Consider the following 25,236-nt stretch of genomic DNA (forward strand, 5'->3'; position numbering starts at 1 on the left):
ACATCCACTCTATTAAGGCCTTTCTACATTTGATAGGTTTCAATGAGATCTGCCCTCATTCTTTGAAATTCCAACGAGTAAAGGCCCAGCCATTGCTCTTCATACGATAAACTACATCAACCAATTCAGGAATATTTATTACCGTATGACTATCACGTTCCTAAACCAGCATGGATAACTTCAATGATCACCTCTCTGAACTGATTCCACAACCTACTGACTCACTTTCAAGGACTGTTTACAGCTCATGTTCTCAGTATTATTTTTGATTTGCACAACTTGGCTTCTTTTGCACATTGGTCGTCTGTCAGTGTGGAAGAAGGATCATCAAAAGGGTTAATGAACTAAGTAGCAAACTTGCACTTTTCCATTTGAACCTTGTAGCCCAATGAACTTGATGCGGTCTTTCAGTCACAGATTGAGAAGGAAAAGCAGAAGTGGCGTGATATCTTGATGAGAATCCTTCACTGCATAAAATTCCCCGCAACTCAGAACCTGGCTTTGCGAGGACACAGGGAGTCACTTCAGCTAGACGATGACTCCAATGTGGGAAAGTTCCTTGGCTTACTGAAACTGCTGACCATCTTTGAACTTTTGTAAACTAAATTTACTTCCTAAGTTTAGACCTGCAGACAGCAGCCAGTTTTTCATAATCATGATGCAGCACTGAGAGGAGATAGCAAAAAGAGGAACTCGCACTCATATGATTAAGCCTTTTCTCTGTCTTCTTCTTCTTCTTCTTCCTTTCAACTCACAAGTGAGCATAGGCCATCAACAACATCTTTCCAGATCAATCTGTCTTCTGCATGTCTCTCCAGCTGTGACCATGTCATTCCCACCCTCTGGTTAACACTTCCCCCCTCCATGTGGACTTGGGTCTACCTTGATTTTGTTTGCCCTGAGGATTCCATATGAGAGCTTGTCTGGTGATACTGTTCGGGAGCTTCCTCAACGCGTGTCCTATCCAGCACCACTTCCTTCTCTTGATCTCTGCCTCAATTGGTGTCTGGTTGGTCCATTGCCATAATTCTGTATTGTTCTCACAGTCTGTCCATGTTAGCCCCAGATGACATAGGCATTTGTTGATGAAGGTCTAGGTTTCTCTGATTATTTCTGATGTCAGTCTCCAAGTTTCAGGGCCATATAGAAGGACAGATTTGACATTTGTGTTAAAGATTCTCATTTTGGTGCTTAACCTTAGTTCTTTTGCCGTCTAAACTGGACGTAGTATTCAGTGGCATACCTAAGGTATGGCAGGTATGGCACTTGCCCTGGGGGGGGCGCCACTGAGCAGTTTCTATTAAAGTCAGACAAGCCATCCTCGGATAGTGGAAAAAGAATTTTCTTCAGATGTATGATCTGTCTTTGATCATCATGGGTGAGAAGCACTAGGATGGCCTTATTTCAGAGCATTGTGTAAGAAGACCATGAAACATTTCTTCACGATGAAGAAGGAAAGTAGAGCTGAAGGACAGAAGAGACGAAAGTTGGAGGCAGAGGAAGCTAAGAAGTCGAGCAAGTTCTTCACGACCCTCTTTGAAAAGCCCGGAACAAGTAGTTCGACACGTTTCATGGAGTCGCCTGCACCTGCTACGTTTGTCAGAATCCGAAGGTGGATCAAGTACAAATGCGTCACAAGCCGAGGAGGAAGTCAAGTCAGATAAATCCGAGTATGATGAGATTAAGAGTGAGGCTGCCACAGAGAACGTGGACATAACAGGAGGGGAAGACGATGGTGGTGGTGGTGATGTTGAGTTTATTGACGAGATTTTACCTGACGAGATTGAACGTGACGACACTGAACCGAGTGAACTGGATGGTGTCAAAGAGCCTCGAACTGTCATACCAGAAGTTTTTGAACAGCATGACATTCGACAAGGATACTGGATTCTGCCTGATGCGTTGAGAACAGAAAAAATAAAGCTGGGTTCGAAGTATTTCCAGAACAGTGAGGGGTCTTTCCTACCAACAAATAACCGCTCGATAAACAAAACTTGGTTCAAGAGGAAATTGGGAAATGGTCGTGGTGAGGAAGTGACTCGCTCATGACTGGTCTATTCCCCTTCTAAAAAGTCTGCATCTTTTGTCTGTTGTCTTCTCTATTCCCGATCAGACCATCAATCCTCATTGGAGCAGGGAAGTAGATTCAACCAGTGGAAAGCACCTGAAAGGATTAGTGTTCATGAAAATGCCAAGAATCATCGGGAATGCTTCACACAGTGGAAATAAATGGAAAGACATTTAGCTGGAAACAGAGGAGATATTGACGCGGTATTTCAGTCACAGATTGAGAAGGAAAAGCAGAAGTGGCGTGATATCTTGATGAGAAACCTTCACTGCATAAAATTCCTCGTGACTCAGAACCTGGCTTTGCGAGGACACAGGGAGTCACTTCAGCTAGATGATGACTCCACTGTGGGAAATTTCCTTGGCTTACTGAAACTACTGGCCATCTTTGACCCTGTCATAAAAGAACACCTCACTCATTTGGAAAGTCATCCTGGATCCACATCTTATCTTTAACCGGGTGTCCAGAACGAATTTCTCCACATGATGGCATCCACTGTTCGCCAGAATCCACTGAGAAGCATTCGTAATGCCAAGTACTATGGTCTCATGTTCGACTGGGCTCCTGATCAGGCACACCGTGAGCAGACGTCAGAAGTAGTGGGGTATGTGGAAGTTGATTTTGAGAGGAAAACAGTCCGTGTTAGAGAGTCCTTCCTTGGTTTTATCCAGATAAGCCAGAAGGATGCTGAGAGCTTGGCTGAAGACGTCTTGAAACAGCTAGAGAAGGACAAAATGGAGCTACAAGATTGTCGGTCACAGTGCTATGACAACGCTGCTGTGATGGCTGGACACAGAAGTGGTGTTCATCAAAGAATAAGTGAGATAAACATCCTGGCAGTGTTTGTGAATTGTGACAATCACTCACTCAGCTTGGTGGGTGTACATGCAGCCAAGCAGGATACAATGATGGTCACGTTTTTTGGAACCATCGAAGCCCTCCACATGTTTTTCTCTTGTTCAACACAGCGCTGGGAAAAACTCAAAAATGCCGTGCCTGTGGTTGTTAAGTCGGAGTCCGAAACCAGATGGAGTGCAAGGACAGAAGCAGTGAAGCCCGTCAACAAGTACCTTCAGGAGATACTTCAAGTTCTCCAGGACATGATAGACAATGAAAACAAGACAAGTGAAACAAGAAGTGATGCAAGGCAGCAGTACAACCACATGTTGAGTTACAATTTTCTGATTTTGCTAGGATTTTGGAACAAAGTACTCATTCGCATTGACCATATTCAAAAGAGGCTGCAGGATCCTAGCATGCAGCCCTGGATTTGAAAGCCCTCCGAGATCATTTTTATGATGAAAGAGAAGTGTTGGTCAGTGAGTTACTCCTAGAAGGAGTCGGTCTCTGTCAAGAATGGAATATTGAAGTTGAAAGACGTCAGAGACAAAAGAAACGAATGGCTGATGAGAACTCGAGAGATGCTGGGTTAACAGCTAAGGAGGAAATGGAAAGAGTCATCAATGGAACACTCGACCTTCTTCACAGAGAAATGGATGAAAGGTTCGCTCGTTTGCACGACACTGACGCCAAGTTTGGGTTCCTTCTTGATGTCGAGGGATTGTGTTACTGCGCTGACAGTACAACTTAAGGAAGAAGCGCGAAAATTTGGGCGAATTGTACAGCTCTGATGTTGATGGATGGCAGCTATATGAAGAAATTTTGGATTGCAGAATGTTGCTATCAAGGCGGGTCAACATGAAAATATCAAGACCTGAAGAGTTTCTTGAATTTATTGTTCAGTATGAAGATGAGAGCGTCTTCCCTAATCTTCACATTGCTATTCAGGTAATGCTAACCATCGCAGTTTCTATCGTCAGCTGTGAGAGATCATTCAGCAAGCTAAAACTAATACTTTCGTATTTGAGAGCCTCCATGGGTCAAGGCAGACTCTGTGATCTTGCTCTGCTGAGTGTAGAAAGAGAAGAAACTGAAAAAGCTGACTTTGATCACATCATAGACCAATTTGCATCAGTGAAAGCAAGGAAGGTGCAGTTATAATTTTCATGTAGTGCCATAATTTGTGAATTAAAAGATTAACGAGTTTGACTTGTATTTTTGAGCTGATATTATGGTAAAGTTATCTAAAAGATGGGTGTCAGATGTTTGGACAGGGTGCAATTTCAGTGCTTGCCACAGGCGCTTTTTTCCATAGATACGCCCCTGGTAGTATTATAAAGGCTCCTCTGGCTTTTTGGATCCTGGTCTTTACATCCTCATCAGTACCTCCTTTCTTGTTGACAATGCTTTCGAGATAGACAAATGACTCAACTTCTTCTAGAGGAGCACTTCTCAGGGTAACTGTGTTGTTTCCTGCATTTACTTTTAGTAATTTTGTTTTCCCTACATGGATGTGTAGTCCTATTTTCTGCGATGTGGGGTCTAGAAGATCTGTTTTCTCTGGCATCTGAGCATGGCTGTGTGAGAAGTGCCAAATCATCGGCAAAGTCAAGATCACCCAGCTGTCTGAACAATGTCCACTGTATTCCATTCTTCTTGCCATCTGCTGTTTGCTTCATAATCCAGTCCACCGCTAGCAGGAAGAGGAATGCGGACAGTAATCATCCCTGTCGTACCCCAGTGTTCACCTTGAAAGTATCTGACAACTGGCCTACATGGATTACTCTGCACTCCATATCTTCATAGATCTTCTTTACCAAGTTAGTTAACTTCTCTGGAATCCCAAAGTGCCTCATTAGTTTCCACAATGTCTCTCTGTCCAGGCTGTCAAATGCTTTTTCATAATCTACAAAATTAACGTACAGTGATGTGTTCCATTCCAACGACTGTTCAACGACGATCCTAAGAGTTGTAGTCTGATCAGTGCAAGACCTGTTTTGTTGAAATCCTGCTTGTTCATCTCTAAGCTTCTCATCCACTGTATTTTTCAATCTCTCTAAAATGATTCTACTCAGAACTTCCCCGGCACTGAAAGCAGTAGTTTCCCTCTGTAGTTTTTGCATTCCTGGAGATCTCCTATCTTAGGGTTTTTAACTAGATGTCCTATTCTCCAGTTTTTGGGTACTTCTTCTGCTTCCCAGACATTTTTTATGATGTTGTGCATCATTTCAATAGATATGTCTATACTGCTCTTGAGTGCCCCTGGAGGTATACCATCAGGTCCTGCAGCTTTACCATCCTTTAGGAGCTTGATTGCCATTCTGATCTCCTCTTTGGTAGGAGTGCCACAGTCTATCTCTAGGTCGTTCTCTGCTTGTGGGATGACAGGTGGTTCTGGTGGTGATGGTCTGTTTAGAAACTGTTCAAAGTGTTCAGCCCATCTTTGGGTCTGGTCCTCAACTCCTGTCAGAACTTGTCCTTCTCTATCCTTAATTGGTCTTTCCACTGGTTGAAATTTGCCAGAGGGTTTCTTGGTTGTGTTGAACAGTCCTTTCACATTCCCTTTTGATGCTTCCTGCTCTGCTTCTTTTGCTAGGTCTTCAATATAGTTTCTTTTGTCCATTCTGATGCTTGCTTTCACTTCATTATTTGCTTCTGTGTAGTTTATCTGTGCAACAGTCTTTGATGCTCTTGTTTTGCTTTTGTTAAGTGCATCCTTTTTTGCTTTTCTTCCTCTATTTTTCTGAGTGTTTCAGCAGAAATCCATGGTTTGTGCTGGCAGTCTTTCTTAACTAGAACTTCTTTACATGTGCTGGTCCAGACATCTTTGGATTGTTCCCGGATCCCCTCCACACTTGATTCTTCATTTAAGTTCTCCAAGGTTTGAAATCTTTTCTTCAATACTAAGTTGAATTATTGTCTTTTCCCCTGGTCCTTCAGAAATTGTGCTGCATAGCTTTTCGTTTTGCCTGTTGCAGCATAATTCCTTTCAAGTTTGAGCTGAAGCTCACCAATAACAAGATGATAATCTGATGCCACGTCTGCACCTCTAAGGACTCTGACATCTTGCATGGATCTTCTGAACTTCTGACTGATACAGATACGGTCGATCTGATTTTCTGTTCGACGATCTGGTGAAATCTGTGTAGGATTTGCAGATCCACTTGTGAGGGAATATGCTGCCGCTGATTACCATTTCATTGAATGCACAAAAGTCTACAAATAGCTCTCCATTTTCATTATTTCTTCAAATCCTGTGTTGTCATTTCCAATTATAGCATTGAGATCTCCCATGAGGATGGTGATGTCTCTTCTTTTCAGCTTCTCCGGGAGTACTTGCAGTCTGTTGTAGAAATCTTCCTTGACAATGGTGTCCTTGTCATTTGTAGGGACATAGACTAACACAATTTATTCTCCTATTACTGGTGCGGAAGTATGCAGACATGATCCTGGATCCTGATGTTTCCCAAGCCAAAAGTGATTCCTTTGCTTGTTTTGATAACATTAATCCTACTCCCTCAGTGTGTGGTGCATTCTCTTTTATGGGTCCTGAATAGATGATAGTTTCCCCTGAAGTGAGTTGTTCTTGCCCTGAATTTGTCCATCTAGTTTCACAGAGTCCCAAAATATCTAATTTATTGTTCTGAAATTCTTTTGCAACTTGCAGGGTTTTCCCAGCTTCATACATGGGCCTCACCTTCCAGATGCCAATTCTGGAGATCTTCTTGGTTGATAGTAGGTATGTCAGTGAAGGAGCTTCCTTTTGGCTTTCACTTCTCCACATCATACGGCTCTCCAAAAGAGGCCCTAACTCTCCCAAGACTGGCTGGCTTAGTTTTGATGTTGCTGATGTTTCTGTAGCAATAATTATTTTTACAGGATAGGGCTGGACATTTCTGCAGGCGCTCCATTAAATCAGGCTGAATAAAGGTATCACCGCTTGAAGTCTGGTCTCTGGAGTCAGTTTTCTTCAACATTCAGTCTCGGTTTACACACAGTTTTTCATAAATTCTGTAGATTTTTTCCCCTGTGAATGCCTGCAAGATACTTAATCTCAAGGTGGTATATTGTAACTTACAGTATATAAACGTTAATAATAAATTTACTTTGAACTCTGAAGTTTGAGTTCTCCTTTCCTCTGTCCAGTACCTCTTGGCTTTTCCTTTTCCATTTGCAGTTGGCCATGGGCAGAGTGAAGGCAAGAGGCTGACTGTGTCTGATTTCAGTATTTACATCCGTGACTGCCAGCAACACATCGATATGATGAGAGACCGATACCCAACACTGCCCCTGTTCCTGTTGTCGCATTCCTTGGTAAGCAGCTGTTGCTACAAGGGAGATGCAAGAGGGGCTGCAGATGCTGGAATCTGGAGCAACACCCAAGGTGCTGGATCAGGGAGCATCTGTGTGTGGCAGGTGGGGGGACAATGGGCAGATCCAAATAAAGGGTCTCAACCAGAAATGTCAACTGTTCATTGCCCTCCACAGATGCTGCCTGACCCACCGAGTATCCGAGTATCTCATGTATTGAGCCACTTTCTACACATTATAGAATCATAGCACACTTTAGCACAGAAGCAGGCCCTTTGGCCCATCTAGCCTGTGCCTGTTATTCACCTAGTCCCATTGACCCACACCTGAACCATGGACCGCCATACCGCTCCCATCGTGTACTTACCCAAACTTCTCTTAAATGTTGCAATCAAAGCCACGTCCACTACTTCCACTGGCAACTTGTTCAACATTTGCACCCACCTTCTGAGTGAAGAAGATTCCCTCAGGTTTCCTTAAGTATTTTGCCTTTCACCCTTAACCTATGACCTATAGTTCTAATCTCACCCAATCTCAGTGGAAAAAGCCTCCTTTTATAGAAGAACATAAGAAAATAAGAAATAGGAGCAGGAGTCGGCCATCTGGCCCGTTGAGCCTGCTCCGCCATTCAATAAGATCATGGCTGATCTGACCATGGACTCATCCCCACCTACCTGCCTTTTCCCCATAACCCTTAATTACCCTACTATGCAAAAATCTATCCAACCTTGTCTTAAATATATTTACTGAGGTAGCCTCCACTGCTTCATTGGGCAGAGAAATGCCTCTCGTTATTTTGTATACCCCTCATATCTTATCTCCTCTCTTTCTCCTATACTCCAGGGAATAAATCAGAATCAGAATCAGGTTTATTATCACCGGAATGTGTCGGGAAATTTGTTAACTTAGCAGCAGCAGTTCGATGCAATACATAATCTAGAAGAATAAATAAATAAATAAATAAATTCCAGTATATGTATATTGGAGATTAAAAATCATGCAAAAACTGAAATTATATATATTGAAAAAGTGAGGTAGTGTTCACGGGTTCAATGTCCATTTAGGAATCGGATGGCGGAGGGGAAGAAGCTGTTCCTGAATCGCTGAGTGTGTGATGATAACAGTGAAAAAAAGGCTTGCCCTGGGTGCTGGAGGTCCTTAATAATGGACGCTGCCTTAAGTCCAAACCTATTCAACCTTTCCCTATAGCTCAAGTCCTCAAGTCCCAGCAACATCCTTATAGATTTTCTCCACACTCTTTCACTCTTATTGATATCTGTCCTGTAGGTATAGTAGATGACAAGAACTGCACACAAGAACTCCAAATCTCAACATAACTCCAGTACTCAATACTTCGGTTTATGAAGGCCAATGCACCAAATGCTCTCTTTACGATGCTATTTACTGAACCTATGACACCACTTTCAAGGAATTATGGACCTGGATCCCTTTGTTCTTCCACACTCCTCAGTTCCCTACCATTCACTGTGTAAGTTCTAACTTGCTTTGTCCTTCCAAAATACAACAGCTCGCATTTGTCTGCATTAAATTCTACCAGTCATTTTTCAGCCCATTTCTCCAGCTGATCCAGTCCCACTGCAAGCTCTGATAAGGTCCCTCGATGCCCACTACACTCCCAATGGTGTCATTAATCTGACTGATATGTAATGGTCATAAATAAGTCAAGAGCCCTGATGTAGGCTCTTGTCAGATGTTTATCAATTTCCACAGATGCAGCCTGACCTGCTGAGTTCCTCCAGCTTTCTGTGTCTGTTGCTTTGCGTTTCCAGCATCAGCAGAATTTCTCGTGCTTATGTACTCCAATGCTGAGGTAGCGACTGGGGTTGTGCTGGTCGGTTCCAGAACTGAGTGGTTGAAGAGAAGTTACCTGTTCCTGAACCTGCTGCTGTGAGACTTCTGGCTTCTGTACCTCCTGCCTGATGGTAGATGTGAGAAGAAGCCATGGCCCGGATGGTGCGGACCTCCGATGATGGATGTCGCCTTCTTTAGGTGATGGGGCGAGATGTGCCAATGATGTATCAGACACAGTCCAATACTCTCTGCAGCACCTTATATTGCTGCCCATTTGAACTGGCATATCAAACTCTGATGCAGCCAGTAACGATACTTTTAAGAGTACATATCAGCTATAAAGAAGGCAAGACAGCGGCTTTATTTCATTAGGAGTTTGAAGAAATTTGGCTTGTCAACTAAACACTCAAAAATATCTGTAGACGTACCGTGGAGAGCATTCTGACAGGCTGCATCACTGTCTGGTATTGGGGGTGGGGGGGGAGGGGGTACCGCACAGGACTGAAAGAAGCTGCAGAAAGTCATAAAATTAATCAGCTGCATCTTGGGTACTAGCCTCCATTATATCCAAGTCACCTCCAAGGAGTGGTGACCCCCATCACCCAGGACATGCCCTCTTCTCGCTGTTACCATCAGGGAGGAGGTACAGAAACCTGAAGGCACACACTCAATGATTCAGGAACAGCTTCTCCCCTCTGCCATCCGATTTCTAAACCCATGAACACTACTTCAGTATGTATTATTTCTGTTTTTGCATTATTTTTAATCTATTCAATATACATATATAAACTTACTGTAATTTATTTATTTTTCTTTCTATGTTATCATTGACCTGCTGCTGCTAAGTTAGCAGATTTCACAACACTTGCCGGTGATGGTAAACCTGATTCTGATTCTGTAGAAGTTGTTGGAGTCTTCAGTGACAAGCTGACCTCACTAACCTTCCTTCTGATTGTGCCTCTGTGCTGAGTCCAGGACAGGGATGTTAAACCCCAGGAACTTGTCCGCTTTCTCTGCCGGCAATCTCCAATATAGATTGATGAATGTTCCCCAACCTGAAGCCAACAATCAGCTCTTTAGTTTCACTGGCATTGTTTAAGAAGATGTTGTGGCATCACTCAACATGGTGTCCTATCACACTCCAGTAAGCTCACTTATCACCACCCGTGATTCATCCAACAACTGTGGTGTCATCAGTGAATTTGAATTCAGATCAAAGCAGGGGTTCCCAACCTCTTTTTTATGCCAAAGACCAATGCCATTAATCAAGAGGTCTGTGGACCACAGGTTGGGAACCCCTGGAAAGTTTGTGTCCAACCCTGCAGTATCAGTAACTCTGTCTGTTCTTACGTTTCAGGGAGCTTAGATTACACTCAATGTAGTGACCAAGGGACCAGATATCGCTGGGCAGATATTTATTGCACCATTAGTGCAGATGAATCCTGAATCAGTGTCAGCATCCAGGGTAAGAACACCACAGATCTTTCAATCATTCCGACTGGTTTGTTAAAACAAGGTGACTGTAGCTATATACTTGAAAGACTGAGGGGCAATTGGCACCGTAGAGGCCAACACGGGTCAGCCACTTTCATATTCCTATTCATATTCAGATTTATTTATCACATGTACATCAAAACATGCAGTGAAAAGAGTCGTTTGTGTTAACAACCAACATAAGAAGGCAGCCTGTAAGTGTTGTTACACATTCCTTTGCCAACATAGCAAAGTTCAAAGTTCATATATAACCCTGGGTTTAATTTTCTTGCAGACATTCACAGTAGAGCAAATAAATACAGTAGAATCAATGAAAAATGGCACAGCAAGACAGACAAGCAGACAGTGTACAGAACAAGACAAACTGCACAAATGTAAAATAATAATAATAGACAGATTGGCCCCAAAGGAAATTACAGTGTCACAGGTATACAAGAAGAGAAGTAAGAAAGAATAAAAACTATAATACCACAGATGGGGGGTGGATCATACTTTCCCCAGCTATTTCGTCACCCATTTCAGAGCCTAATGGCCGAGGGTAAGAATGACCTCATATAGCGCTCTTTGGAGCAGCATAGTTGTCTTAGTCTATTACTGAAAGTGCTCCACTGTTCAGCCAAGGTGGCAATTCAGAGGGTGAGAAACATTGTCCAGAATGACCAGGATTTTCCGTAGGGTCCTTTGTTCTACCACAGCCTCCAGTGTGTCCAGTCTGACTCCTATAACAGAGCCAGCCTTTCTGATCAGTTTATTGAGCCTGTTGGCATCACCCATGTTGATGCCATTGCCCCAGCACACCACCACATAGAAAATGTACTGGCAACAGCAGACTGGTAGAACCTGTGAAGGAGAGGCCTGCATACTCCGAAGGACCTCAGTCTCCTCAGGAGGTAGAGGCGTCTCTGGCCCTTCTTGTACTCAGCCTCTCTATTGATGCTCCACTGAAGTCTATCATCCAGGCGCACTCCGGGTACTTGTAGGTCCTCACCACATCCACATCCTCACCATCTACAGTAACAGGGAGCAGTGCAGGCTTAGTCTTCCTAAAGTCCATCACCATCTCCTTTGTCTTACTGATGTTGAGCTGCAGATGATTCAGCTTGCACCATTTGACAAAGTCCTCCACCAGGGCCCTGTATTCATCCTCCCATTATACACCCAACTGTTGCTGTATCTAAAATCTGAGGTACACAGGGTAAACAGGAGGGGAGCCAATACAGTCCCCTGTGGGGCCCCAGTGCCGCTTATCGCCATGTCTGACACACGGCTCTGAAGCTGCACAAACTGTGGTCTGTCAGTCAGGTAGTCAGTTATCCAGGATACAATGGAAGTGCCAGTCTGCATTGAGCGGAGCTTCTCCCCCAGCAGTGAGGGCTGTATGGTATTGAAGGCAGTTGAGAAACCAAAAAGAAAACATGACCCTCTCCGTGCTGCCCTGCTTATCCCAACGGGGGTGGGCTCTGTTCAGCAGGTAGACGACAGCATCATCAACTCCAATGTGCTCCTGGTCGGCAAACTGCTGGGGATGGAGGGCTGATCTGACCAGGGGTCGGAGGTGAACCAGAACCAGCCTCTCTCGGGTTTTTCTGATGTGTGAGGTCAGGACCACTGGACAGTAGTCATACAAGACTTTTGGTTGGCCCTTCTTGGGGACTGGGAGCACACGTGATGTTTTCCACACAGTCGGGACCCTTTCCAGGCTGAGACTCAGTTTGAAAATGCGCTGGAGAACTCCACACAGCAGCTCAACACACTCCTTCAGGACCCTGAGGTTCAAACCATCCGGTCCCAGAGCTTCGCCGGTCTGAGTTTCCCCAGAGCCCTTCTCACCTGCTCCGTGGTGAAGGTGAGTCCACGACGACTGAAGAGTTGATGGAAGCTGGGGAAGGTGAAGATTGGGATGATAACAGTCAGTATGTGGAGGTGTGGATGGTAGGTGCAGGGCAAGGAGGGGATGTAGACTGTGGTCGCTTTTGTTGTTCATTCACGTGTTGAACTGGAGGGGGAGGGGGAGGAGTGGAGGCATTGGATGCCTCGGCATCTGGACTGGTGTGTGAGGCTGGTGTAAAGAATAGGGCAATTGCCAAACCTACTGAAGAATTGGTTTAACACAGTCCATTCCTGGAGGCATGCCAAGGCTCCACTGTGAGGCTGATTGAAGACAGTGATGTTCTTCTTGCCTCTCCATACCTCCCGTGTGCTGCTCTGCCCAAGCTTCTCCTCCAGCTCTCTCCTGTATTCCTCTTTAGGCACCTTGATCTTCTCCTTTAGCTCCCTCTCCACATGTTTCAATTCCTCCCTGTCTCCTGACCCAAAGACTCTCTCTTTGTTGTTGAGAAGAGCTTTTAGATCACTGGTGACCATGGTTTGTTGTTAGTGAAGCAGCGAACAGTCCCTGATGGTATTAGTGTCCACACAGAAGTTGATGTAGCCAGTGATGCAATCAGAAAGTCCATTAATGCTCTCTCCATAAGAGGGTGTATGGAGTGACCAGGGAGGGGTAACACCTCTGGTGAATGGGCTTGACATGTCCATTCTGGGTCATTTTACTAATTTTTGTGCCCCACTGAACACTCAGCCGTCACCTGTGGCTCCAAGTAGCTGTTTGCATGTAGCAGTGGCCACACCGCGGTACGCTGCTTCAAAAGGCGGCTAAACAGGCTGATGGTAGTCAGTTGCCCCCTTCCCCAGTGAGACAGGGACATGCCTGTCCTAGTGTGCATAGTCAGCTCCAGCGGAATGGGCAGATGAGATCCAACAGCCAGGAAGGCAGTTCTGCAACGCTCCATGGAGGGCGAAGGGCTTGACAAAGCATAGAAGATGTCACGGTCACCCACTGCTACCAGGGAAGACCCCAACTTGTTTGTACCTTTGTATCCAGACTTTTGTGGTTGGGAGAGTGGAACTTACACTGTGCCACAGCATTTCCGCTTTAAAAACTCTCCCACGCAGGTCTCCGGTCATCGTTGGACAGCCATCACAGTGGTGGCAGAGTGGAGATACATCTCTAGCAAAGGAGATGTAAGACATTTCTTCCATCCACTAGCCTACAGGTCACCCAAGGGTAAGGTGTAGTACCAGCTTAGCGCCCCCTCTCTCCCCGATCAGGGTAATGTGAAGCCATGGGAGCAGGTGGTGGATGGCCACATGAGCAGCTGGTGGGTATGGCAAGTCCCGGTTATGTGATCGTTGACACTAGGCAGACAATCTCTGAAGAGTATTGATAATGGCTGGGGTCACCCGTCTTGTAAAGACATTGCCCAGATGAAGGAAATGGCAAACCACTTCTGTGGAGAAGTTTGCCAAGCCCAGTCATGGTCAGAATCAGAATCAAGTATAACATCACCAACATATATTATGAAATTTGTTAACTTTGCAGTCGCAGTACAATTCAATACATGATAATAGAGTGGGAAACTGAATTACAGTAAGTATATATGTATATCAATTAGCTAAATTAAATGAGTAGTTCAAAAACATAAATCAAAAAAGTAGTGAGCTGGTGTCCCCACCTCTTTGCTTCACACCACCCCCTCCCGGTTCCACCTATTACCCACTACTTTGTACTTCTTCCTCCCCTCCGCCCACCTTCTTATCCTGACTTCTCATCTCTTATGTCCAGTTATAGTCTTTTAACTTCTTTGGACTATTTTTACTGTGCCCATGATCTGTTTTTTTTATCAACTACGGTATTGTTTGCACTGTTGTAACTATGTGGTTTTGTGCAGGTCTTGCAGCTTTAGTTTTTGGTTCGTTGGGTGGTAGACTTGGTCTCCTGACTTGGTGTGTCTGGGTAGTCTTGTTTCATCTTGTGGATTTGGAGCTCCTTTCCGGAAACGCGCTAAGATGGTAGCGCGATATTAATACGCAGCAGCCTCTCCGGACTCTGGATTTGGGGATTGCCAAACGTTATGTGGATTTTCTGGTGTAGTCTGTTTTGTCGTGTGCTTTTGTGATATCATTCTGGAGTAACATTGTCTCATTTTTAACTGCATTGCAGTTGTGGCTTCTAAATGACAATAAACCGAAATGATCTTATCTTATCTGAGGAAGGGTTTCGGCCTGAAACGTCGACTGTTGACTCTTTTCCATAGATGCTGCCTGGCTGCTGAGTTCCTGCAGCATTTTGTGTGGGGTGAGGTAGTGTTCATGGTTTCAATGTACATTCAGAAATCTGATGGCAGAGGGAATGAAGCTTTTCCTGAGTCAGAGTGTGCACCTTCAGGCCATGATCATCCATGTCATACATAAAGAATAAACGATATATAAGATGTATGTATGTGTTTGTAATACAAAAAGAGAGAAAGATATTGATGCGGTGTTCATGGACAATTCAGAAATCTGATGGCAGAGGGGAAGAAACTTTTCCTGAATCAATGAGTGTGTCTCTTCGGCTCTTGTACCTCCTCCTTGATGGTAGTAATAAGAAGAGGGCATATTCTGGGTGAATCCCTACAAGTTCGTAATCTTAACTAGAGCTCCTTCACTTTCCCAACTCTAGATGTGCTGTGCCAGCATTTTATATCACCCGATGCCAAACTTAACCTTGGGAAGTTTGGACCCCCACTGGCTGTCAAGTTTGGCAGAGGAGGTAAGTTTCTCCCTTGTATCAATCATGTGAATTCTCTAAGAAGATGATTTTGTGAGTAGAAGATCAGGCGAGCAAATTGCGGCATCCACACTTCTGATGGGAAGACAAAGTTGCAAATGATGGTTGGTCCTAAAAAGTCCTGCAATGATATCGTGGGAAGCGTGGTGGAAGTTAGTGAATGGAGGTGTTGATCAGCTTTACTACTTGGGGAAAGTTTTTGAGTCTAGTGGTCCTGGCCTAGGTGCTATGTAATCTCCTTCCTGATGAAAGTGGGACAAAACAGTCCCTGAGCAGGGTGTGAGAGATCCTTAATGACATTACTGGCTCTTTTCTATATATACGTCCTTGATGGTGGTTGGCTGGTGCCAGTGATGCGCTGGCAGTTTTGACTGCCCGTTGCAGAGCGATCCTGTCCATCACAGTGCAGTGCCCATATCGAGCAGTGATGCAGCTTGTTAGGATGTTCCCTACAGCACATCTGTAAAATGACAGGTGTATAAATGTGCAGAGTGCAGCTCTCTTCGGTCTCTAAAAGTAAAGACAGTGGTGAGCTTTCTTGACCGTGTACGATGTGTTCTGAGACCATGAGAGTTTGCATGTGATGTACGTTCCCAGGAGTTTGAAACTGTCCACAGTTTCTGCTGTTGTGTTGCCGATATAAAGGGGGATGTGAGTGGTGCGAGTTCTCCTGAAGTCAATGACCAGCTCCTTTGTCTTCTTGACATTAAGGAAGAGGTTCTTTGCCTGGCACAACATCCACATCCTTCCATTTTCTGTACATTAATGTGTTTAATAACTCGTTAAACGCCACAATTCCCCCCTCGTACCTTTGCTCTGTCTGCCACAAAAGGCGGATATTCCAGTGTCCATTTCAATATGAACTCCCTTTCCCATTCTGATATGTTGGTCCATGCTCTCCTCTACTGTGCCAAGATGAAGCCACTCTCAGGCTGAAAGAGCAATAACTCATATTTTGTCTTATTGGCCTCCAACCTGATGGCATGAACATCAATTTCTCCACCTCTCTGGTCTCTCTTTTTTCCATTCCCCATTCTGGTTCTCCTCTCACCACCTCTTGTTCCTCACCTCCTTTCTCCCATGGTCTACCGTCCTCTCCTATCAGGTTCCTTCATCTTCAGCCCCTTCCCTCTTCTAACTATCACCTCCTAGCTCCCCCACCCACCCATCCTCCCGCTCACCTGGTCTCACCTATCACCTGCCAGATTGAACTCCTCCCCTCCACTTACCTTCTTATTCTAGCTTCTTCCCCCTTCCTTTCCAGACCTGATGAAGCCTCGCCCCGAAACACTGACTGGTTATGCCCCTCCATAGACGATGCTTGACCCACGGAGTTCTTTGAGTATTTTTTCTGTGAGTTACTGTGGACTTTTTTTCAATCATGTAATGGCAAAGCACTCACACCACCAGATTTGGACCCTGGTCTCTTTTGTGATGCATGCATTTCCCTGAAGAGTTTTGTCAGATCAGTGAACAGATGTTGAGATGGATCTGGGAGGAAGGAGAGATTACTGATTTCCTAACAGATGTCATTTATGGCAGCACTTGTTCAGAGGTCATTTGGTGCAAGGGCATGATAGTCAGAGCTGATTGCTCTAATGTCTAAAGTTCATACATTGTGGTTTAACATTCCCCACTATGAACAAGACAAGCATTCATCTTCTGGGTGTAGAATCCTTTCTGACCTCAGCTGCACTACAGCCAAAATATGATTAGATTAGATTAGATTAGATTAAATTAATTTATCATATGTACATCAAAACATACAGTGAAATGCATTGTTTGCGATAACAACCAACACAGTCAGAGCAGTGTTGGGGGACAAATGGCAAGTGTCACCAGACCTCTGGTGCCAACATAGCATGCCCACAATGTTTGGCAGAGTGACGCAGGACACAAGAAAGCAGAACACAACAAGCAACAAAACAACAACAGCAAAACAAGCTCCTTTGCTTCCTCCCATCCACCCACACACACATGGTCCATCCTCTCACCCCCCCCAATACACACACACATACACATGGTTAGTCCACTCACCCACACACACACATCACCAGGTTTCCATCTCCAGGACAGGCCTAGACCATAAGAACATATGAAATAGGAGCAGGAGTTGGCCATCTGGACTGACAAGCTTGCTCTGCCATTCAATAAGATCATGGCTGATCTGGCCATGGACTCATCTCCACCTACCTGCCTTTTCCTCATAACCCTTAATTCTCCTACTATGCAAAAATCTATCCAACCTTGTCTTAAATATATTTACTGGGGTAACCTCCACTGCTTCATTGGGCAGAGAATTCCACAGATTCTCCACTCTCCGGGAAAAGCAGTTCCTCCTCATCTCCATCCTAAATCTACGCCCCTGAATCTTGAGGCTATGTCCCCTAGTTCTGGTCTCACCTACCAGTGGAAAAACGCTTTCCTGCCTCTATCTTATCTACCCCTTTCATAATTCTATATGTTTCTATCAGATCTCCTCTCATTCTTCTGAATTCCAGTGAGTACAGTCCCAGGTAACTCAATCTCTCCTCATAGTCTAACCCCCTCATCTCTGGAATCAACCTGGTGAACCTCCTCTGCACTGCCTCCAAAGCCAGTATATCCTTCCTCAAGTAAGGAGACCAGAACTGCACACAGTACTCCAGATGCAGCCTCACCAGTACCCTGTACAGTTACAGCATAATCTTCCTGCTCTTAAATTTACTCCATCTAGCATTGAAGGCCAACATTCCATTTGCTTTCTTGATAGCCTGCTGCCCCTGCAAACCAACCTTTTGTGATTCATGCACAAGCACTCCCCAGTCCCTCTGCACAAAGTGGATGACCTCGCATTTACCAACATTGTACTCCATCTGCCAGACCCTTGCCCACTCACTTAAACTATCTATATCTCTCTGCAGACTCTCCGTATCTTCTGCACAATTTGCTTTTCCACTCAATTTAGTATCATCAACAAACTTAGATGCACTACACTCGGTCCCTTCTTCCAGATCATTAATGTATATTGTGAACAGTTGTGGGCCCAGCACTGACCCCTGCGGCACACTGATTGCCAAACAGAGAAACACCCATGTATCCCAACTCTCTACTTTCTATCAGTTAACCAATCCTCTATCCATGCTAATACATCACCCCCAACTCGATGCATGCTTATCTTATGGATAAGTCTTTTATGTGGCACCTTATCAAACACCTTCTGGAAATCTAAGTAAATAACATCCATCCACTCCCCTCTATCCACTGCACTGATTATATCTCAAAGAACTCCAGTAAGTTTGTCAAACAGGAGCTACCTATGCTGAATCTATGCTGTGTCTGCCTGATGGATACATCTCTTTCCAGGTCCCTCATTGTTTCTTCTTTAATGATAGCTTCAGGCATTTTCCCAACTACAAATGTTAAACTAACTGGCCTATAGTTACCTGCCTTTTGCCTACATTCTTTTTTGAACAGTGGCGTGACATTCACCACCTTCCAATCACTGGGACCTGTCCAAGGTCCAGAGAATTTTGGTAAATCATCACCAAAGCCTCTACTGGAATTTCTGCCATTTCTTTCAGTACCCTGGGATACATTCCATCAGGACTGGGGACTTATCTATCTTAAAACCCACAAGTTTGCTCAGCACCACCTCTTTAGTGATAGCTATTGTATCGAGGTCCTCACCTTCCATCACATCCATAACATCCCTCTTTGACATATTAGATGTGTCCTCCACCGTGAAGATCACACAAAATAGTCATTCAAAGCCTTGGCCATGTCCTCATTACCCAATATCAGTTCCCCCTTCTCGTCCTCCAAGGGACCTACATTCACTTTAGCCACCCTTTTCCACTTTATATAGTTATGTAAACTTTTACTATCTATTTTTATATTTTGTACTAGTTTATTTTCATAATCTCTCTTCCCTTTCTTTATTGCTCGCTTAGTGGTACTTTGTTGCTTCTTAAAGTTTTCCCAATCTTCCAGTTTCCCGCTACTCTTGGCGACTTTGTATGCATGAGCTTTTAGCTTGTTGCCTTCTTTTATTTCCTTAGTTATCCAAGGCTGGCTCTCCCCACCCTCACTGTCCTTGCTTTTAACTGGAATATACTTTTGTTGAGCACCATGAAAAATCTCTTTGAAAGTCTTCCGTTGTTCCTCACTGTCCCACCATATAGCCTGTATTCCCAGTCTACACTAGCCAAATCCTCCCTCATCCCATTGCAGTCTCCATTGTTTAGGCATAGTACGCTGGTTTTAGATTGAACTATTGCACCCTCCATTTGTATGAGAAATTCAGTCACACTGTGATCATTCTTTCCAAAAGGATCCCTAACTACAAGATCACTAATTTTACCTGTCTCATTGCACAGGACCAGATCTAAGATAGCACGTTCCCTTGAGGCCCTCAGGGCCTCCAGTCTCTAGTCTCCAGGATTTGGCCATTGGGCTTAAAGTTCTGAACTTCTGCTCGACCTTCTGGCTTCAGTATTCAGCATTGATCCCTGGACTAGCCGATGGCGGGACTCCGAACTTCAGGCTCAAACTCCAGTCCTTAATTAGGTGGAATCTTTACTTACTGAGAAAATAGGATACATTTGTGGGTTGGATAACTTTCTATGTTTTAGAAGGTATGGTTCAGAAGATATTTTTTAGAAGGTTGATTTGGTAAGTTCAAGTTCAAGTTTATTGCTCTTTAACCATATATATAGCCAAACAATACAATATTCCTCAGGGACCAAGGTGCAAACACAGTACATGTATCGCATACAGCGCATAAAATAATACTAACACAATAATATTAATAGTCAATAAAAAATATAAACAGAAGAGATTCTGCAGGTGCTGGAAATCCAGACAAACACAGACAAAATGCTGGAGGAACTCAGCAAGTCAGGCAGCATCTATGGAAATGAATAAACGGTTGACGCTTTGGTCTGAGATTCTTCATCAGGACTGAAAAGAAGGGGGAAGATGCCAGAATAAAAAGGTCGGGGGTAGTGGGGGAGAGGAAGGAGGATAACTAGAAGGTGATAGGCAAAGCCAGATTGGTTGGAGAGGTCAACGGCTGGAGAAGAAGGAATTTGAAAGGAGAGGAGAGTGGACCATAGGAGAAAAGGAAGGTGGAGGAGACCCGGGGGAGTGATAAGCACGTAAGAAGAGGTAAGAGGCCAGAGCAGTGAAGAGAAGAAGAGACGAGAGAAGGACAAGAAACAGCGGAAGGAGAACTCGATATTCATGCTGCCAGGTGGGAGGCTACCTAGATGGAATACACGGTGTTGCTCCTCCACCCTGAGAGTACCCTCATCATGGCAAAAGAGAAGGCCGTAGACCGACATGTCAGAACTGGAATGGGGATTGGAATTAAAACGTTTGGCCACTGAAAAATGGCTGATGGAGCAGAGGTGCTTGACAAAGCGGTCACCCACATCTCCCTCATTTCCCAGACATCCACACTCATTCCATCATCCTTCCACTTTAATAGAATTCCTCTTGTCCTCACCTACGACCCCATGAGCCTCCGCATCCAATCAGGGATCACTCCTTCCCTGATTCCCTTCTCCATTTGTTCCCCCCCCCCCCACTTATCTCCCTCCTGACACTTATCCCTGCAAGCGATAGAAATTCTAATCCTTCTCCCGTACAAGGCTGCAAACAGTCCTTCCAGTTAAGGCAACACTTCATCTGCAAATCTTTTGGGGTTTCCTATTGTATCCAGTGCTTCCAATGCAGTCTCCTCTACATTGGTGAGACCCGATCTGAACTGGGGGACCACTAAGTGGAGCACCCCTGCTCCATCCGCCAAAAGCAGAATTTCCCAGTGGCCAAATATTTGAATTCTGATTCCCAGTGCACGGCATCCCCTTATGCCACACTGAGGCCATTCTCAGGGTGGAGGAACAACACCTCATGTTTCTGTCTATTCAGCAATCTGGCCTCTTACCTCTTCTCCTCACCTGCCTATCTTCTCCTCCTGGTGTCCCTCCTTCTTCCCTCTCTCCTATAATCCACTTTCCTATCAGAATCCTTCTTTTCCAGCACATTACTTTTCCTACCTGTCACCTTCTCGAAACCCTCCTTCCCCTCCCCCCACCTTTTTATTCTGGTGTCTTTCCCATCCTGATGAAGGGTCTCGGCCTGAAATGTCAACTGTTTATTCATTTCCATAGATGCTGCCTGACCTGCTGAGTTCCTCCAGCATCTTGTGTGTCTTGCAATAAAAAAGTATTTTATAGATGTACAAGTTGACATAAAGTGCATATACAACATATAGTTAAATATACAACCATATAATGTTACCGGCACTCTCATAAATAACTTGTACTGGGTGGTAGCAGAGCATTCAGAAGTCTCATAGCCTGGGGGAAGAAGCTGTTACCCAGCCTAACAGCCCTTGTTCTACTACTGTGGTACCGTCTGTCTGACAGACAGAGATCAAAGAGATGGTGGGATGGATGGGAGGAGTACATGACAATGCTTTTGAAGACTTACACAAACACTATGTCTGTTCCTCTTCTGTTTAAGCCTCTCACGGGTTGTGTTTTTGGTTTTTATGCAGGTGCAAAAGATCATGGACGACCCTCTCACCATCTTAGGACCTTATAAGATTAGATTTTCCATCCAGGTGTTAAATGCTGTGGCCAAGCTCAAGGAGATAATCCCCACCATCACGGTACCTGTGTTGATTGCACACGGTGAATTAGATAAACTGTGCGATATCAAAGGCTCCTTCCTCTTGTATAAGAATGTGGCTAGCCAGGTCAAGACACTGAAGGCTATTCATTTTCCTGTGTTTTCGATTAAGTTGCGATCCTCTGTGTACAGCATTGAAAGAGGAGATGGTTGAATCAGCTAGGATTTTTATTTCCCTGAATCGTAGAAGAATGAGGTTAGATTGATTTTAGAGTAGGTTAAAAGGTTGGTACTGTTGTATTTTGCAACTCCAAAACATTAAACTAATTGAAAGGAAAACAAGAGAGCAGGGAATATGAGTCTAACTTCGTTTTTACTTTAAGTGAGGCGTGCATGTATATCATGGTGGCATGATGACGTATGCCATTTACATACTTTTACATATAATCTGCAATGCATTATGCAAACAACAAAGAATGCTTAATCAAACAATATATTTACAACATTACTCGAATATTACTGAAATATTAAATACACAACAAGCACAATATCCTGTTCTGTGCTGCAAAATTATATGTTCTATTTGATGGAGGCATATAAAATTATGAGGAGTATAGATAGGACAAATGTGAGCAGACTTTTTTTAATGAGGTTGGATGAGTCTAGAACTAGAGGTCATAGGTTAACCAACCAAAGCTGAAATATTTAAGGGGAACCTAATGGAGAATGTCGTCATCCAGAGGGTGGTGTGACTGTGGAATGAGCTGTCAGCAAAGTGCTGGATGCGGGTTTGATTGTAACATTGAAGAGACGTTTGGAAAAGTATTTGCAGAGGAAGGGTATGGAGGGCTATGGTCTGGGTGCAGGTCAAAGGGATTAGGTACTATAACAATTCGGCATGGACTAGATGGGCCAAAGGGCCTGTTTCTCTGTTGAAGTGCTCTATGACTCTATAACTCTGTGAAACATGCATTTGGCGAAACTCATTCATGCTTACCACATTATCTACTTGAACCAGTTCCATTTCTCTGTATTTGGCCCATATCCCTCTCTAGATCAGAGGTTCCCAAGCATGGCCTAAAAAGTTGAATCTTTATTCCTCTCTGAAGGTGCTGCCTGACTTGTTGAGTTCCTCCGACATTTTGTGTGAGTTACTCTGGTTTTCCAGCATCTGCAGAATCTCTTGTGTTTATAAAAGCTCAAAATAGTGTGTAGCCGAGCCAGTAAAGGCTCAAACACATTTCCATTGTTGATGAGAGTGAACAAGTAGAACACAGAACGTAGCAACAGGCCTTTGGCCCACAAAGTTGTGCTGAACCAATTAAATTAGTAATCAAATGACCAACTAAACTAATCTCATTGGCTTGCACAGCGTCCATTTCCTTCTATTTCTGGACAGACTGGTGGAGCAGACTCTGCTTCTACGTATATGGCGTGGCTTGTGGTCTAATAGGTACCCTGCACACACATTTGCTCAAGCCACAAAAAGCAACACATTTCATGACAAGTGTCAGTGATAATAAACCTGACTCACACAGTATCGACCGGAAGTTTCCACTTCCACGGGAATGTGAACACAGTCAGGGAGCTGGTCACAAACCTACCCACTAAAATCTCCTTCAACCCGGAAATAAAACTATGATCCTCTGGCACTACTTTATAGTGCAACTTCATAACATTTGTAAAACTATAAACCTTGGAGTAAAAGAGCTGAGTTGATTGTATTCAAGTTCAACTTAAACGCTTAAGAGAAATTTGGACGTGGATGGAAGGGGTAGGGAGGGTTATGGTCCAGGTGTATTTGATGAGTCTAGGCAGATTAATAGTTTGGCACAGACTAGATGGGCCAAAGGGCCTTTTTATCTGCTGTAGTGTTCTATGACTCTGTGACCCTAATAATCTGATTTTATTTCACATTTACCATAAAATGATGTTCATACTTGGGTAGGTAAAGAGTATAATTATTCTACTCTCGTCTTTAATTATTTCTTGCTTTGATCTGTGTTATTATCTCAAACAACAGATTATGCAGTGTCTTACATTTGTGACAATCTCTAGTTCCTCTTTGTTGGGAGACGGGTGACCCCAACCGTTATCAGTACTCTTCAGAGATTGTCTGCCTGGCATCGGTGGTCACATAACCAGGACTTGTGATCTGCACCAGCTGCTCATATGACCATCCAGCACCTCCTCCCATGGCTTCACGTGACCCTGGCTGCGAGAGGGGGGTTGTTGGTGAAGCAGGTCCTACACCTTGCCCAAAGGTGACCTGCAGGCTAGCAGAGGGAAGGAGTGCCTTAACACCTCCTTTGGTAGAGACGTATCTCCACCCCGCCACTTAATTTGCAATTGGTACTGGTTTGTTATTATCACATGCACTGTGATATTGTGAAAAGCTTTGATAATGGGCCATCCAGCCAGCTCATTCCAGACTTAATATATTAAGGTAGAACGGAAGAAAATGCGATAATAAAATGCAGTGTTGCAGTTTCAGAGGAAGTGCAGTGTAGGCAGATAAATGAGCAGATCAAAGATTCAAAAGCTTCAAAGTACATCTATTATCAAAATATATACACAGTATACAACCATGAGATTGGTGTTCCCACAGACAGCCGTGAAACAAAAAAAAACATGGAATCTTTTCTAACTCCCAATGCATAAGAAAGAACAAATTGCGCAAATGGCAAAAAAATGAACAAAAAACACACAATGTAAAGCATCAAATTATTGAAACCGTCCAGCAACGTTCTGTTTCAGTTCAGGTCAGTTCAATTTAGCGCTGTGGGGTCCGTTGACTGCAGGCTGCAGAACCTGTTCCCCCCGCCCCCAAACAAAATCGCACAAAATAAAAATGAAACAACCAGTAAGCAGAAACCAGAAACAAAGAAGAGATCATCTATATCAGACAAGAGGTCCATTCAAGAGTCTTAAAGCAGCCTGATAGAAGCTGTCCTTGAGTTGACAATATGTGTTCTCAAGCTTTTGATTCTTTGGGCAGGGGTGTGGGGAAAGGCAAATAAGTGGGGTGAGACGTCATAAATTATATTGACTGATTTCCCAAGGCGAGATTGAATAAAAGGTTTGTTCAAGAGTGACGCTGTACGTGTTGTCAAGCTTTCGTATCTTCTGCCCGATAGGTGGGTAGCAGAGTGAGAGAGATCATGATTACAGTGGGAGGATGGTTTTCATGACAGACTGGATTGTGTTCACAACTGTAAGTTGTTACGATACGTGGTTTTCAACCCAAAGATTAAAAAAATAGTGTTGAGTCGCTTGGCACATTTGTGCAAGGGTGTTTATTAAGTGCGTCAAAATTTAAACTTAAAAAAATGAGTGCTAATAGCGAAAAGACAACTGCCAATATTTACAAAAAGATATAAACCAGAAAACACAATTAATATCTCCAGTGTGAAGTCCTGGCAGCTCGATCTCTCTTTCTCTTACTGAGAATGTTGAGCACTATTTTGTTTAGGCACCAGGACAT

The 25,236-nt window shown here is 44.0% G+C and overlaps 1 pseudogene; it reads left to right on the forward strand.

The window, feature by feature from the left end:
• Positions 1 to 22,077, forward strand: part of LOC140741710 (monoglyceride lipase-like) — a 32,919-nt pseudogene extending 10,842 nt beyond the window's left edge.
• The last annotated feature ends 3,159 nt before the right edge of the window (positions 22,078 to 25,236 follow it).

This window comes from Hemitrygon akajei, chromosome 19 (genome assembly GCF_048418815.1).
Source record: "Hemitrygon akajei chromosome 19, sHemAka1.3, whole genome shotgun sequence".
Lineage (NCBI taxonomy): Eukaryota > Metazoa > Chordata > Chondrichthyes > Myliobatiformes > Dasyatidae > Hemitrygon > Hemitrygon akajei.